This window comes from Acartia tonsa, chromosome 6, assembly GCF_053477335.1.
Source record: "Acartia tonsa isolate MP-2025a chromosome 6, ASM5347733v1, whole genome shotgun sequence".
Lineage (NCBI taxonomy): Eukaryota > Metazoa > Arthropoda > Copepoda > Calanoida > Acartiidae > Acartia > Acartia tonsa.
Genome location: NC_137265.1, coordinates 9,478,156 through 9,496,546, shown reverse-complemented (window position 1 = coordinate 9,496,546; position 18,391 = coordinate 9,478,156). Strand labels below are relative to the sequence as shown.

The 18,391-nt window shown below is 32.8% G+C and overlaps 1 long non-coding RNA gene across 1 annotated transcript; it reads right to left on the bottom strand.

Moving 5' to 3' along the window:
- Nucleotides 1-2,747: 2,747 nt before the first annotated feature.
- LOC145321805 (uncharacterized) lies at nt 2,748-5,647 on the bottom strand. The gene is made up of 3 exons (XR_013880420.1): nt 5,600-5,647; nt 4,944-5,013; nt 2,748-2,846 (listed from the first exon to the last, which is right to left on the bottom strand). It is a non-coding gene; the product is annotated as an uncharacterized LOC145321805 (long non-coding RNA).
- Nucleotides 5,648-18,391: the final 12,744 nt, after the last annotated feature.

The following is an 18,391-nucleotide window of genomic DNA, read 5'->3' as shown; positions in this document are numbered from 1 at the left end:
CCTTATATTCAGAAGAGATAGGACAATGGATTCAATTAATACTTCCCCCAATTTTTAAGTGTGAAATTCTTCATTGGTGTCATATAAATTTTAGAATGAAAATAGGGTTTTAAGTAATTTTATCGTTATTGTCATCCCCCTCCCTGATAAACATCCTCATAAGAACACACATCAACCCCACCCCCCCCCCCCCACCTCCCCAAGAATATTACAACAGCCTCATTTGTTGGACCTAGGTCAGTAATTCTACCCAACAACTATCATATATTGCCCCCCCCCCCCCCCTACAACCTTTTCTCAGATTGATTATCCTTATGTCCATATCTAACCCCCCCCCCCCCCCCAACCCCTCCCTTTGCTGGACCTCCCATATTCTATATGTATTTTTTTTAAACTTTTGTTGGAAGAAATACTTTTTTTCACCACCCCATCTCCCTCTTCTCACATATCTTTACTTCTCTTTGCCAAACCCTTTAAAAAGATTTTCTCCACATTATAATCTCCCCCCCCCCCCCCATCCAACCAGTAACCTTCCTCTTGCCGGTTTTTTAAAGGCCCTGCATTACTCTCCACCGGTACCTTGAGACCTGTGGCCACTTAAATTCAAGCCTTGTCATACTTTTGACCATTTCCATGCATACAACATTTATAGGCTTTAGTACATCTCACTTAAATCCTATTAAATTGGAACAAATTGATAAAAAAAGATAATTATTTTTATTTATTTCTAAAATAGGATACACTATTTTGGATATATTTTGTATGAGATGATTTTGAAAGCAAAATATTATAATTAAAACATTTATGATATTTATGACATACGATCATAACACACATAGATAAATTTTAAAGAAATAACGAGCGATTACGCCCCTAGTATCTAGGGGGTCTATATTTAAAGGTGTAGGGAAGAAACGAAAAATAGCCGAAAACCATACCAGGGCCTATGTGAAGCTTACCTAAATTTAATGAAAAACTCAATCGTTCCACTTGTTTTAGATATATTTAGCTACAAACAAAAAAAAAACCTTACTGATTTATTTATTGTAGGATTAATCATGTACTAAACAATAACAATAGTTATATTATCTTAAAATTACTTTTTAACATCACAGGATATAAGCTTTATAGAAAACACTTTGAGTATTACAAATTTCATATTAAAAGAGACAACATAGGTAAAAATACAGTAAAATAGAATATTCGATATTTTACGACAATTAAACTGGGACAGCGAAAATGTCATGTTTGACGTCATAAAAATACGTCTAAAAGTATAAAAGTTAACTCCTAAAAAAGGTTAAATAATAGATGTATTTTATGACGTCACACATAATACTTTTCGCTATCCCTTAAAACTACACAATTTAATTTTAAAAAGACTTTTTTTAAGATTTTCAAAAATAAATTAGAAACAGGTTATAAATTACAATTTTAAAGCTTATAGAATTGCTTTCTATAACAGTTTTTTTTTTAAATATGGCAACATACATTTTTAATTTTTAGCAATGAAAAAAATGAGAAGTCTGAATAATATAATTTCTAGTAAATACTTCAGCAAACAATAAATATTACAATATTACACCAATAAACAAATTGTATGCTGATTTTATTTGATAAATCAAACAATAGTAAAATATATATTTTTTTATTGTAAACAACAAGTACAATTTTGTCTCAAAGTAAACCTTTCATGTAAATAACAAGGATGCCAACATCCATAAGTAACAAAGCACAAAAAAACAGACGGTCAAAAGGGGTTATAGTATATGATCAGCGATCATAAAATGAGAGAATGAGAAAGAAGAATGTAGAAGCATGATTGACAGACCTACGGACCAAGTGAGTTGTATACTGGGTGCTATTTGAAAAATGTGATCTTCACAAAATTCAGCAGTGAAGAAAAATCACACTTAGAAAAAAGTTAATTATAGAGTTGCTTAGCTAGTAAAAACAGCAGTACAAGCTTTGACAAAGCCCATATTTTCCTTTAGTGACGTTATAAATTTCGGGAAAGGGAAGGGAAAAGAGATTCCCCCCCCCCCCTCCTCTTCTTTATGACGTCACAACAGGACAATATGGGCTTTGTCCAAGCTGTAATAGCACACGTAGTCTCACAAATTTCTTAAGGTTAAATTAACGAGCTACAGACACAACTAAATTGTATAATTGCTGAGTTGCAAATCAATCTATATACTGTATACTAAGTTGTGTATATGTGTGTAATTTTATATCCATTAAGATCTCGTAAACTGGCCCACCTCCTCATGGAGCGAGGCCTATAGGGAAGGGGTGGAGTTACTGGTTATTTAGAATAGAGAACACTGTATAGTATTTTTAGTCGTTATTTTTTAAAAATAAGTAGGTATACCTATCAAAAAGTTTTAATGATGTTTTTTCACACTTTCTGAATTTTAAATTTCCAATGATCTGAAAATGATTTAATGAAAGTCAATTATTAGAAATTGAGTAATACATTTATAACAAACTGCCGGCTACGCTCTTAGAGTCCTGCAGGGTCGCTAAACCTTTTATTTTTAATTTTGATTTAAAAAAAAAACATTTTCTTTGAGTATTTTTCTAGGGGCGATTTCTCTTGGGAGGGTAAAGCTGTAATGGAGAACAATGTATGTTCAGCAGTAAGCGAGATGGACACACTGATACACATACAGACACCCTATTACTTTTATATGATAATAGTTTATACAAAGAATACAATTGTTATGTAATTAATGTTTTACCTATGAGAGAAAAGTGAATGTTTTTCTGGGGTGACAGGTAAAGACTGAGAGCTGTAAAGTGATGGATTCTGGTGGGTTGGAGCAGGTCCTAGTACTGCTACCATACTGAAATATAGATATATTTGACAGATAACTGTATACAGGTATATATTCTGGTAGCTAGGGACAGGTCCTAGTACTGATACCATACTGAAATATAAATATATTTGACAGATAACTGTATACAGGTATATATTCTGGTAGCTAGGGACAGGTTCTAGTACTGATACCATACTGAAAAATAAATATATTTGACAGGTAACTGTATACAGGTATATATTCTAGTAGCTAGGGACAGGTCCTAGTACTGCTACCATACTGAAATATAAATATATTTGTCACGTAACTGTATACAGGTATATATTCTGATGACCAGGTACAGGTCCTAGTACTGATACCATACTGAAATATAAATATAGTTGACAGGTAACTGTATACAGGTATATATTCTGGTAGCTAGGAACAGGTCCTAGTACTGCTACCATACTGAAATATAAATATATTTGTCACGTAACTGTATACAGGTATATATTCTGGTAGCTAGGGACAGGTCCTAGTTCTGCTACCATACTGAAATATAAATATATTTGACAGGTAACTGTATACAGGTATATATTCTGGAAGCTAGGGACAGGTCCTAGCACTGCTACCATACTGAAATATAAATATATTTGACAGGTAACTGTTTACAGGTATATATTCTGGTAGCTAGGGACAGGTCCTAGTACTGATACCATACTGAAATATAAATATAGTTGACAGTTAACTGTATATACAGGTATATATTCTGGTACCTAGGGACAGGTCCTAGTTCTGCTACAATACTGAAATATAAATATATTTGACAGGTAACTGTATACAGGTATATATTCTGGTAGCTAGGGACAGGTCCTAGTACTGCTGCCATGCTGAAATATAAATATATTTGACAGGTAACTGTATACAGGTATATATTCTGGTGACTAGAGACAGGTCCTAGTACTGATACCATACTGAAATATAAATATATTTGACAGGTAACTGTATACAGGTATATATTCTGGTAGCTAGGGACAGGTCCTAGTTCTGCTACCATACTGAAATATAAATATATTTGACAGGTAACTGTATACAGGTATATATTCTGGTGACTAGAGACAGGTCCTAGTACTGATACCATACTGAAATATAAATATATTTGACAGGTAACTGTATACAGGTATATATTCTGGAAGCTAGGGACAGGTCCTAGTACTGATACCATACTGAAATATAAATATATTTGACAGGTAACTGTATACAGGTATATATTCTGGTAGCTAGGGACAGGTCCTAGTACTGATACCATACTGAAATATAAATATGCTAGGGGTTCTATATTCAAAGGTTAGAGAAAGCACTTATGGGACCTATGGAAAGCTTTCATAATTGAGTCAAAGTCAATTTTCGCTTCCTTCCCCCTTTTATTTAACAACCTTTGTTTTTAGGTCCTTTTCTACTTAAAAATTTCAAACGGCTGTAATTTTTTATTTTTGAAGCTAGAAGAACAATTTTTTTGCAGAAAATGTTTATTTTTATGTATATTTTATGTTAAAAATATCAAATTATAAATTTCAGCGGCCGCAGCTGTACTTGGCAGCTGCCAGCCGCCGTAGTCGGCGGTCGGCGGGAAAACGGCGGCGGATCTTTATGAAATTTTAATACGTCATGTAGACATGTAAGAAAAGTTTAAAATTTGAAGTCAAAAATTGCGGCCACAGGAGCCTTTTAAAGATTTCTGGAGAACTGGAGGATCAGGACCTGCAGGATCATACCTGGAACCTGAAATTGACTTGAACACCTGTATTTCATATGAAGATGTACTACTAGAGGATATTTTAGTATTTTGGTAGGATAAAATGCTTTGTTTAAGTCAAAATATTTTTGCTCTTTACCTGGATGACCCTGCCAGGTTTGTTGGCATCCTGTACCCGCCAGGATGGACATATTAAAAAAAATCCAACCCCCGACCGTTAAGGGTTAAGAGGTTTTTCTATAGTGCCTAATAAAAAAATGACGTCTATAATACAATACAAATGACCAATGGCAAGCCAGTATACATTTTAATTAACCAGGATTAGGCTAGTATGACGTCATTTTTTATAGGCACTATAAAAATCTTCATGTTTTGGCATAAATTTTTACCTTTTTCTTGCAGGAATCACTGAAATACTAAATATATGATGACGTCATACAGAATTTCCATTCCCATCATCTAATCAAATATTAGAAATTATATCTTCCCCTCAAACTACCTGATAGAGCACTGACTCCCCCCCCCCCCAAAAAAAAAAACAAATTTTTTCATTTCAATTTATTTTCTAATTTTCACGTTTACTTTATACTTTTCCATTTGATTTAACTTTAATTACTTAAAATTACGTATATATAAGCATGGTTTTGGGATGAAAATAATACTCCCTTTAAAAAGCATTGTTTGCTCAACCCTGGCAATTCGTCCTGAGATATATTGTGAGCATCCCTAATTTCTATTTTCATATCTCATCCCTATACAGGAATAGTTATTTCTCGTATCGTATTATAAACGGCTTTCCGCGGATATAGAATGTACAATTATAATATTAAAACTAGTTTTTTAGCCCCGAGGTGCCGGAGGCACCGGCTAAAAAAACTGGTTTTAATCTTATGATTGTACATTTCTATATTTGTAGAAAACTGGATATAATACGATGCTAGACATAGTTTTTTCGTATGGTTGAGAACCGGTTCCTATCCACCGGATTCGAATGAATACGAGAAAACTTTATTAAAGTCTAAAGAACAACAACAATTTATTTTACCTTTAGATTTGGTAGAAATACTTATTTTTCCTTGTCCTGGTCCTTTCTAAATGTAAATAATTTCAAACTCGGAGCTTTTCTATAATCTGGGTCCTATTAGAATTGTATTATCGATTTAAAACTTTGCAGTGACTCTATAATCAAGTCCTTAAACTGTAAGTATGTTCTTAAATAGTATCCAATATTTACTTAATTTTGATGAAAATTTTTCACAATTTCTTTATAAGCTTTTAAATTAATACTCTGCTTATTAAGTGTTTACACTCGTTTTTCTACTGTTTGATTTTAAAGCTTCGCTTTTATGGATGTTGTTATCCTTGCTTCTTAAATGTACAATGCATTATACATGATTTTCACATGGCCTCTGGGTCTTTCGCTTTTTAAAAGCGAAGCTTTTCTATTATTAGGGTCGGTCCGTCCGTCCGTATGTACGTCCGTCCGTCTGTAACGGATAGCTTTTTTCGTTAATTTAGGTATGTTAGAATTGTCCTATCGATTTAAAACTTTGCATGGTGATTTCTGTAGTAGTTAGGTACGATTTAGAAAGCGTAGGAACTCTATAATCATTACCAGAATGTCCGTGCGTCCAATTTAAACATGTTGATTTTTTTACTTTTTTAACAACAAATTTTTATGTGATCTAATTATCCGATTTATCAAACTTTTGGTATACTGATTCCTGGGACAACAAAGTACAATATTATAAGCGTAGCAACTATATAAACAAGTCCTAAAAATATAAGTATGTCCATAAACATTATCCTGTATCAAGCAGTTTTTCACAAGTTTACTTACAATTTTGCTTCGACTCTTAAACATTTATATTCTGATTATTCAGTTCTGACACTATACAAGTGTTAATGTCCGTTTGGCCTACCGTTTCAGTGCTTCGCTTTTATAGTTGCTGTCATCCTTGTTATCTTAAATATTATTAGAGTATTGGAAAGTTTGTTATATTAGTTAATTTTTATACTTCTTTAGCATTATTTGAATATAAGCTTACTTTAAAACGAATCATGTAATGAACTTTTACGCAAAAATATAAGAAATTAGATTTAAATTATTTAAAATGTTAGTTGGATTACGATTATTAATTGCAATCTGTCCGTTGCGTAGGGATGCCGAGCCTCGTTTATCTTTCTAGATCTAGTAATATCACTTCATAAATTCGTTTTAACAAATCCACTTTTAATTTTAATTTTAAAAATACCCTCCCCAAAATAATTATGACCTACCCAGGACCTACAAGAAATTAGAACTTAAATGAAGGAGAACCATATCTGTTCAGGGGTTAGCGGATTCCTTCGTTACAGACAGACAAGCATCTTTTCTTTTTTTGTATATTATTACCATTTCTTAATTTTTACAATACCTGGTTTGATGATGTAATTTGATTATCCTCAATTCTTGTCACAATTAAATCATTATCCTATAATTATAAAGTATTTAGCGTGCTTACTATGTTGATAGGGGTCGTGATTTTTAGGACAGTATTTCAACTGTTAATTTAAATGTGTTTTATGCCTGAATTGTTCAAGTTAAGATATAATTAGGAAAAAACAATTTAAATCTTCGGTGCTTTTACACAAATTGCCGTGCGAGCGCTATTAACCTCCTTCCCTTAAAAAAAAAAACAATTGAAATTAGCTTTGTTTTGTATTTATAACCCACGCGGGACCTATACCTGCAATGACATGACCTTGTAGGGCTACCCAGTACCTAAAATAACCTAACCCAACCTTACCTAAGTAAAAAACAAACAAACTAAAAAAATACTACCCCCTTATTATTTTCAATTTATTTTTCAAAACAAAAAATAAGAATTAATATTAATCGTCCTTTGTACTTACCCCATCTTCAGGTAGAGTATTTATTTCCTGTGGCGTTGTATTTCTTGTTGGACAGCACAAGGATTTTATCCTGAATAATGAAGTGTAAAGGTTCTACTTTATAGAGTGGCTTTGCGCCTAGTCTTGCCCACAACCTAAGTCCTATGATATTCTAATTATTAGTTAATAATGCCTAATGAACAGAAAAATAACCAAGAAAATAAAAAGGTTCCATATAAAATATGTCTGTATCTGTGTAGAGAAAGAACTGATTGAGCTGATTCTACTTTGCAGTGAAGATTATATTAGGTCCATGTTTGTACTATCTAGGGAGAATGTATCCATAGAATATACTCCCTTCCCCCAAATTTTTTTAAAATTTTGCTTTTAATTTTAAAATTAAAAGTATAGGGTGATACTTTCCCCCAATCTGTACCTCGAGTGCCCTTAGGTGCCTCTAGGTTTAAAGTGAGCCGTCAGTGTTTTAGGGAAAAGCTAAGCATTCATAAAAACTTTCAAATATTGCCCATGACAAAATTTAATACATTTTAAAAAGAGAGTATGAGAAGGAGAGAGATGGACATTTATAGAGACGCAGTTTCTCTATAATTATTTTAAAATTACCTTTGAAAGAAAGATGTGATATTAGAAGCATTATTATTGTCATTATTTTGAATGATATCAGCTGTGCTCAGTGAGTCTATATCGTCAACCAGAACCATACCAAAATAAATCTGGAATATAATGCAAATAAGTATTAGGGTTGGGTCGGATACTTTTTTTTTGCCGGATACCGAATATCTGACTGATTTATAATGCCAGATATCCGGTATTTTGACGGATATCTGGCCAACGTTCGATATACGGCCGGATAACCGGATATCCAGCATTGGATATTATCCAGATATCCGGTATCAGGCCGGACATTGAAAATGGCCGGATGTCCGGCCTTACCCAAATAGGTATAGAAGATATAGATGTTCAATCCATTAATTTTATCATTTGGAACACTGTAGAAACAATTCGACCACATTTGGTTGAAAGATGTAAAAATGTTTTAACAAAAGGATTTTTTTATTTGACATATGCAACATTATATAGCTTTGTTTGAGGATATTGATTAATAAGGATGACAACATTCATAAAAGTGAAGCTCTGAAATGGAAGGAAAACGAACATTAACACTTGTAGAGTGTCAGAACTTAATAAGCAGAATATTAATGCATTAGATTATAAAAAAAATTAAGTAAATTTGTTGCATAACTGCTTAAGTACATGATAATGTTTAAGGACATACTGACATTTTTAGGACTTGATTATAGATATGCTTCGCTTATAACATTGTACCTTGTTGTAATAGGAATCACTATTCTAAAAATCAGATGAATAGTATAATTTTAACATACAAATATTTGTAAAAAAAATCAGCCTGTTTAAAATGGACGTAGAGACTTTTGGCAACGATTATAGAGTTGCTGCGCTTTCTAAGTCGTACTAACTGTTATAAGAATCAACATGCAAAGTTTGAAATCGATAGGACAGTAACCGTTACGGACGGACGGGCCGACCATAATTAAAGAAAAGCTTCTAATTAGATTTTTTAAGCTTGGCGGATTTTTGTGTCTGATTCTCCATCTAAGGCAAATCATCTCAAATCATTTACTTGTTATAAGTAAAATGATAATCAAAATTAACCCAAATCTAGATCAAATTATTGGTTGAAAAGGTTGGACACTGCTATTTTGAACAAACCAATCAAAAGTTAAACCAACGTATCAAAAATCGTATTTTGGTTTAATTTACAATTAAATTTCAATATATTAAAAAATTCCTAAAGAATAAAACTTTATAAATGAAACAGTGTCACACTTGATTTTATTTTCAACTGTTTTTGTAGCGTAATATTCAAAATTATGAAAATTATAAATACAAAATTCAGAGAGGCTCTTCATGGTGTTTTATCAATTCCGCCAAAAAAGCGTAAGAGAATCAGAATAGCTGGGTTTCACAACAAAAAAATATTTTATTTCAATCTCACTTATAGTCTGTGCCCCCCCCCCCCCCTCCGTTTCCACAACTTTAAAATTATTAGTATTAAGCTATTTTCATCTGATGGCATTTTTATATTTTCACATATAAAATGCCTTTCAGATATTGTTGTTTGACATTGAGAATTTCCGGTTTCTGATACTTTAATAACAGATACATATTTTCTGTAAAACAAGAATGACAACATCCATAAGTAGTGAGGCTTACGTGAAAATATAGGAATCTATCTAGCAACCCAGCCAATTGGCAAATATTAATGTAACTTTGTAGAACTATGTAAAATGTGAACTTATTTAATCCCTAAAAATTTCAGCCGTCTATCTGGAATAGGAGTTGAGTAAGTAATGAAACTTAAAAACCTAGAAATCGAAGTAGCCTTCTATCTTAATGAAACTTGGGGAAAAAATGAAGAATGTAAAATTATTTAATCCCTGAAAATTTCAGGCGTCTATCTTAAAAAGGAGCTGAGAAAAGCATTTTCTCCCAAAACGTTTCAGACAGACATACAGACATTTTTTTATGATAGAGTAGCTGCGCTACTAAAAACAAACTTAGTTAGTTGCATGCATAGTTACAGGCATAGTGAGGGAGGGGAAGGGTTAAATAACTATTTACTTTTTTACGCTAATAATATGATTTTCTGGTTTGGGCGGTAATATTAATTTATATATATTTATGCGGGAATTATATCACACCGTACTTTCTCTCTCTCTGTTTAAAGTGTAATCTCCGTGGTAACGTATTATTAATCTCTCCGTAAACAAGAACTTTTTATATACTTGTTTATTTGTTTTTTCAAATTATTTGAGGATTCTAAAAATTATGATATACCACTTAGCAAAACCACTCTATAATTTTAATAGTTATTTCTCGCAGCGTATTATAAACGGCTATCCGCGGATATAGAATGTACAATTATAAGATTAAAACCATTCTTTTTAGCCCCGAGGTGCCCATTGCCCAAGCCACGCACTAAAAAAAACTGGTTTTAATCGAATGATTGTACATTTTATATTCATAGAAAACTGGATATATTACGATATGTAAGACATAGTTTTTTCGTATGGATTAGAGCCGGTTCTAATCCACCGGATTCGAATAAATTCGAGAATAGTTATTTCTCGCATCGTATTATAAACAGCTTTCCGCGGATATAGAATGTACAATTATAAGATAAAAAACTATTTTTTTTTGTGGGGGGGGGGGGGTGGCGCGCTTCGCCGAAGGCACCGGCTAAAAAAACTGTTTTTAATCTTATGATTTATCATGTTTATATTTGTAGAAAGCTGGATATAATACGATGCTACACATAGTTTTTTCGTATGGATGAGAACCGGTTCCTATCCACCGGATTCGAATGAATACGAGAATAGTTATTTCTCTCATCGTATTATAAACAGCTTTCCGCGGATATAGAATGTACAATTATAAGAGTAAACCAGTTTTTTTAGCCCCGGGATGCCGAAGGCACGGGCTAAAAAAACTGGTTTTAATCTTTTGATTGTACATTTTTATATTCGTAGAAAGCTGGATATAATACGATGATAGACATAGTTTTTTCGTATGGATGAGAACCGGTTCCTATCCACCGGATTCGAATGAATACGAGAAAATATTTTAAGATGGCTTGATTTACTCAGCTATCCTTATACAAAAGTAACATGCTGTCTATCTGTCTGTATCAGTAAGATCTTGCAAACCACTTGACCGATATGGTGCTCCTATGCAGTGAAGCCTCTTATGGATCCAGATTTTCTTTTTAAAACTAAAATGAAAGGTGTTAAGGCGACTTACCTCTACCCCGAGAGAACTCTAGGGGTGTAGCAACTACTTATTGAATAATGAGGATGTTTTTTTGTGTAGATTCCTCTGACCCAAGAGCCTTCAGACCATAACTTTCGTAAAAGATAATTTTGTCCATTAAGCAATGCGTTTACAGTCTGTAATTTTTTTGTTTGTCAGTAATGCTATTTTGTGACATTTTATCATTTATCAAAGATAGGCTAATATAAAATATATTGTGTTAAGATTTCTTTGATTGATTAACATCTACTTTAAAACTTAGTTTGTCCATGTGTCCGCTCATATTTAATAGTTATTTATCATATTTTCGTAATATTGTGAATGCTAGAAAGGATATTAAAATTATTTCAACAATTTTGGTCATGTGATCAAAATTTGAATTTTCCTTCTACTATTGCCCCCTCTGGGGGCGAAGTAGGTGGAAATTTAAATTTTTGTCACTTGACCTTAATATTGGTGAAATAATTTTGAATGACCTTTCTTGTATAAGCAATATTAATAAAATACGATACTTGGTTTTGTCTCATTCTCTATCTTTTTCTTAAATTCAAAAAAGTCTATCAAAAAATTTACATCATCTAAGGGTGAACAATAAATATCTCTGTCTATTATTCTCTATATTTCTTCCCCCTCCCCCCTCCCTCACTTTTCTGTCTATTTCCGTCTCTCTCTCCTCCTCTTTTGTACGTTCATTTATACAATAGAGATAACCTAGAGACAGCACAAGGGAATTTTGTTTACATTATGTATCAGCTATAAATTGTTGAATATCTTAGGTTAAAGCTTTCCTTGGGTGAAATATTTGAAGAAAATATTTCTTCCAACATATAATGTGAAGCGTATGACCATAGGCGTCCAAGGGGGGGGGTAATGGGCCATTTGGCACCCCCAAAATTTTTTGAACAATACCCCCCCCAAAAAAAAATTACCCCTACCTTGGGGGTGCCGTAGGCACCCCCAACGATTTTGGGGGGGGTATTTACCCCCCCCAAACCATTTTGGGGGGGTAATTACCCCCCCCAAAATAAATGTTCTTTAAAAAAAATTTTTTGGGGGGGGGATTTACCCCCCCCCAAATTGAATGTTCTTAAAAAAAAAATTTTACTGAAAATTTTTTTTGGGGGGGGGGATCTATGATGTAATTGTAAAGCACTGAAGATTCCATAAAATAGATACCTAACTAAATTAAATATTTCATTAAATAATGAAAAAGAATTTCTATAGGCGATTTCTTTTGGGAGGATGTCAGGGTGTCTCAAAACTAGTTATAAAACTTACAAGGACCTATAAGACGTTTCACTTTAAAGTATAATCATATTGGTTCATTGGTTAGTGAGTTAATTATTTTATTTTTATGTTCTAAAGAATTAGATACTACTATATATTTGAATAGTAGTGGCGCCCTTAGCATCTAAGAACTCGTGTTTTCTAAAGGGTAAAAAGGAAGGAGAAAAATAGCCTAAAACCACTCCAAGGATTGACCTATAATAGTGTGGAACCATCATGGGATCTATGTGAAGCTTTCCTAAAAAGGAGAACTCAGTATTAAAAGTAATGAAATCTGAAGCTATAGTCAAATAAACCTTACTTACTACTTTATGTTATAGGATAGTACTTATTAACTTAATAGATTAGGTAGGTGCTTTTTTTACATAATTAAATTACCCCCCCCAAAAATTTTACCCCCGGGGTAAATTAGTTTGGGGGGGGTAATTACCCCCCCCAACAGATTTAGGGGGAGTATTTACCCCCCCCAACAGACTTTAGGGGGGGTAATTACCCCCCCCAATCAAATTTTACCCCCGGGGTAAAAATTTTGGGGGGGGTAAAAAAAAATTTCGGCGCGCTTCGCGCGCCATTTTACCCCCCCCCAAACACAAATTACCCCCCCCCCCTAAAATTTTTTACCCCCCCCAAAAAAAAAAGCTTGGACGCCCCTGCGTATGACACAACATATAATAAGTTAGTTATAAATAATTTAATTTCTTATAATAAAGTTATCTTTCTAAAAATTATATCATTGCAAAATTTAGTTGCAAATAATGTTGCCTATAGGGCTGTATTTCAGAAAGAAAAAAATGGGGTCAGATTGACCATCTATGTCTAATGTTTATACCCACATCAAGTATTAAATGTACAGTAGAGTGGATCAATTTTGGACATTGAATTTGTAATCACCATCTACAGTTTATACGTCATATAAGAAACCTAAATATAAAAAATTGATTTTGTCCTTGAGAGGAAATGGGGGGAAGGTGTTTCCATGCATTAAAAATTTTAGAAGTTTATTCTGGAGGTGCAACTTTTTTTCTTCCAAAGTATTGCTTTATGCATCTTTTTGAATTTGTCTTGTTGATTAATATAAGAATATCAAATTGGTTTTAAAAAATATTCATCCAAGCATGAAAAATCTTAAATTAAATGTAAAATCTCTTGGTTTTTAAATTTATTTATGGATTTTTCTTGCTAGGATCAATAGTTTTAAAAACAGATTTTTTATTCTTATTCTACTCTTCAAGACAAAATTGGGAAGGTGCATAAAGCTATACTTTGAAAGAAAAATAATTGCCCCCCCCCCAAAAAAAAAAAAAAAAAATTCTCCCCACAAGTGTCTTTCTAAAAGTTTACATGCATCAGCGAGCCTCCCCATTATTCAAAATATTTTCTTTTCATTTTTTGGTCTCTTATATGATGTTCAGACAGAAAGTGTATGTAGCACATTTAAATTAGAAAATCATTGAAAATCAAGCCACTCTAATGTACAGCATTTATTTCTTCAATTCCACAGTACAAAATTATTCCTGTATTTTAATTTAACATATCATATAGGAAAAAATATTCTTGTATTTAAAATTAAAAATCATGTTGGAATTTTTTTTACAATTTTTAAATTTTTTAATAATGTACAGCAAATTATTTCCTTTTATCTGATGTTTTGAAATTTATAAGATAGTTAGAATAAATTACAGAAATAATGAAAGATTTAAAGAAGAGAGCGTCAGGTGGGGGGGTCGAGGGGGGTTTCCCCCCTCCGGAGAGGGGGGGTTGAGGGGGGTCTCCCCCCTCAAAAAAAGCTTGGGCTTAAATCTTCAACAAATAAAGAAAACAAAATTATTTTAAAAATTTCTTTTTTATGTTAAATATTATTATTTTTGTGACACTTGATTTTGAATGACAAAAAATGTTGAAATAAATATTACCCACTGTATGAAATGTTAAATTTATTCTCATTTTATACTCTGAAAAAAGGAATTGACAAAAAATAATAATTTTTATTCCAAACTTTTAAAACAGCATGCCTATTTCTTATTGGTTGACACTCGAATTAAAATAAAATAATGAATATTATTTCAAGACCAGAAATAAATTTGAAATAAATAATTTTCTTTCCCCTTTATTTTTTATTCCAAAATGCCAAGAATTAATTTTGAAATAAAATAATTTTCTTTCCAATATTTTTATTCCTTTTTCTTATTGGACGTCATTTTGTGTCCAATGAGAGACTAGTGTATAAATATTTTAAAGCTTATTACAGCATTTATTTTGAATATGATAATAGCAACATTCTCACATTAAATGTGATAAAGGAATATACATATTTTTCCTCTCTTTGAAATGTAATTATCTTAATTTTTTTTACATTCTAATCTACAGAGGGGACAATTTTGTGTGTTTTTATTGAGGATGTACATCAACTTATCTTATTTTGTCTTATCCCTTAAATGAATATTATTTTAATATCAATTTCAAGTTTCAATTTTGAATTATGTAATCTACACATTTAACTATGGGAATTTAGTAATTTAAGGTATGAGTAATAAAAATACCGTAGATTGATTAAAACATGGGTCCAAATTCTATAAAATTTATAATCCTTATAATAAAGTAACAGGATGTCTGTCAGTTTGTCTGTGTGTTTCTACCGAAGGATCTAGCTAACCGCTGAACCGATCAAGGTCTCCTTAACATAGTTGCTTCTCTTAGGTCCCGGGAAGGTTTATAAATATTTTGGGAGGAGGGTACCACCACCCTCCCAAGAGAAATCACAAAAAAATGGATTTTTTTACGTAGAGACTTGAACGCAACATAAAATTTTTTATCTCAAAACAATTAAAGTGCCACTAGAGGCCTCTATTGGCGTAGCCGATAATTGTAGTTATAAAGGAATATGCAAATCCTGGGAGACCCCAACTCCTAGCCTAATAAATTTCATAACGTTTGACTTATAGAATCATTATGGTTTCCATTGGAATACCAATTAGGGATTGAAACTTCTGGATATAAGCCCGTATGCCATGTGGGGAGCCAAAACATTGGGATAGCTGAACAACTGTAAGGGGCTAATAAACTAAATAAATCTAGAATGACCCAACCTAACCTAACCTATGTAATGTCTTTTTTTTCAGTAAGTGAAATCAAGTGCGGGTTGCAATTCCATGTTCACCACTCTTTTTAGATTGTTGACTTACTGGCCAATGCAGCAGATATTAGTCTTCTTGTTTGGCGGCTGATGCTGTAAATTACTGTGTAATGCCTGTTTTCGTCGGCTGTTTAATCTTAATTATCATTAGAAAGGCAGCTGTTATTTCTAAAGAAAATAGGGCGGCTAATAACAGCTTTTGGTGAGACGGTCAAGCAACTAGTTGCTAGTATTAAGACAAGTTATTGCAAACACAGGGGAAAATTATTAGTAAAGCCCCAATAAAGACTGTTCTGCTGTATAAAGGATTCTGTTTACATATTGGGTAAACATTTTTAATTCATAGATTATTTTAGATTATGGACCATGTAGCTTAATATTGAAAACATAGAATAGTTATTTCACGTATCGTATTATAAACAGCTTTCCGCGGATAGAAAATACGATGCTAGACATAGTTTTTGTATGGATGAGAATCGGTTCTAATCCACCGGATATTAATCGGTTTAGAATGAATATGAGAATAGTTATTTCTCGCATCGTATTATAAACAGCTTTCCGCGGATATAGAATGTACAATTACAAAATTAAAACCAGTTTTTTAGCGCCGATATGCCAAAAGACCGGCTAAAAAAATGGTTTTAATCTTATGATTGTACATTTTTATATTCGTTGAAAGCTGGATATAATACGATGCTAGACATAGTTTTTCAGTATGGATGAGAACCGGTTCTAATCCTTCGGAGATTATTGAATACGAGAAAAGTTTATACATGTATATATATCTACTACAAAATTTTAGTTATGGGGTAGGTAAAATTATCTTATTGGAAGACACTGCTTTTTGGTGATGGCTATTAATATTCTATGATTGGGAAAAAGAAATTTAAATACAAGGATAAGATAATTACAAATCTTTTTAATATATACGGCCATAAAAAGTTCACATAAAGTTAAGCATCCAAATCATGAAAATTTCTAAAATGTAATATTCTTTCTCGTATTCATTCGAATCCGGTGGATAGGAACCGGTTCTCATCCATACGAAAAAACTATGTCTAGCATCGTATTATATCCAGTTTTCTACGAATATAGAAATGTACAATCATAAGATTAAAACCAGTTTTTTTAGCCGGTGCCTCCGGCACCTCGGGGCTAAAAAACTAGTTTTAATCTTATAATGGTACATTCTATAGCCGCGGAAAGCCGTTTATAATACGATACGAGAAATAACTATTCCGTAATTAAGACACAGCCAAAGAGTGGCTTAACTTTTCTTTTGGCAACACATTGAAGTAAAAGAATAGAGGGGGAAGGGATTAAATAACTTTATGTTGCCACCCAGTGAACCCTTTGCCGACTTTCAATTGTGCCTTTGAGTATCAGCCAATAGCGTCGAAAATATTAACAAGCAAATTCGTTACAAAAGAGCAGAAAGCAATTTGCTAGCAGACGAAAAAAGTCCCACTGGATCCAGGTAGTTGTCTGGGTTATAATATACATCTATTGGCAACACTTTTAGTAATCCTAGAAATAATTCAATTACATTTTAATTCTGTACCTTATTGTTAAAAGAATCTTCCTACAGGGTGCAAACTATATGGAACAATTTTAACCTGAGCTATCAGTTAATTGCGCTTAATTTATGTATAGAACACACCTCAATTGTTGAAAAGCTTCGCTTTCAATACGGGGAAGCTAAGAGTCCTTTTACCTTAACATTCTACACAGAGAAAAATTCACTTTCTCATGACATTTAAATTGCCTGTGCGTGTGTGTGTGTGTGGGTGGGGGCGTGTCTGTGTAGGTGTGTGTTTGTAAATGATTAGGTGATAAAGTGTGTGTGTGTGTGCTATATGTAAACTATTGGTGTATCATCACTTCCGCAATCTTATTTCATATCTAAAAATGAAAATCCCAAATATTTAATCGCTAACAAGGAGGACAACATCTATGAAATCGAAGCTTAAAATGACAAAGATAAAATGATTCAAATTAAAGTCTTAATATAGATTTATTTTCGTTTAAAATTGTGCCGGATAGCAGTTTATGCCAATAACGAAATTAATTCGAAAAAAATCACGAAAAATATATGTGATTTTCAGCTGTCGTTGGGGGGAAACGCATAGTAAAATTTACGACCTCTCCATCTGCCCCCCAAATATTATTTTAGATTTATTTCGCTTGTTGGGTATACCTTATTCCTGGCATGACAGTCCTTGGAATCTTCATTAAACAAAATAAGATCTCGGTAACCACTGAACCGATTAAATTTTACTCTTAAGGGAATATACCTACTGGTCCTGCGGTGGTTTTATACTATTTTCTTGGAGGGTAAGACACCCCCCCCCCCCCAAACAAAAAACAAGAAAATCCTCCTCCATTTTTTAAGGCAGTTAATTTAAAAGTTGTGGTCGCAGCACCAGAGGTACTTAATCTTTTTCCTTTTTATTTTATTTTAAATTACCCCTTTGGGGCAAAACCCCTAGAGGCTAGATGCGAAGCCGCCAGTAACATAATAAAATGAAGTAAGGACCAGTGCAGTAATGGAACACACCTTAAATCTAAAAATTAAAAAAGATAAAATTTTAAATTTCATGGGAGTCTTGATTATGATGCTATATCAATAAATTTTAGTTTTTTAACGCTTTCGATTCAACTGTTAATGTTTGTTTTTGTGGACGTGATCGA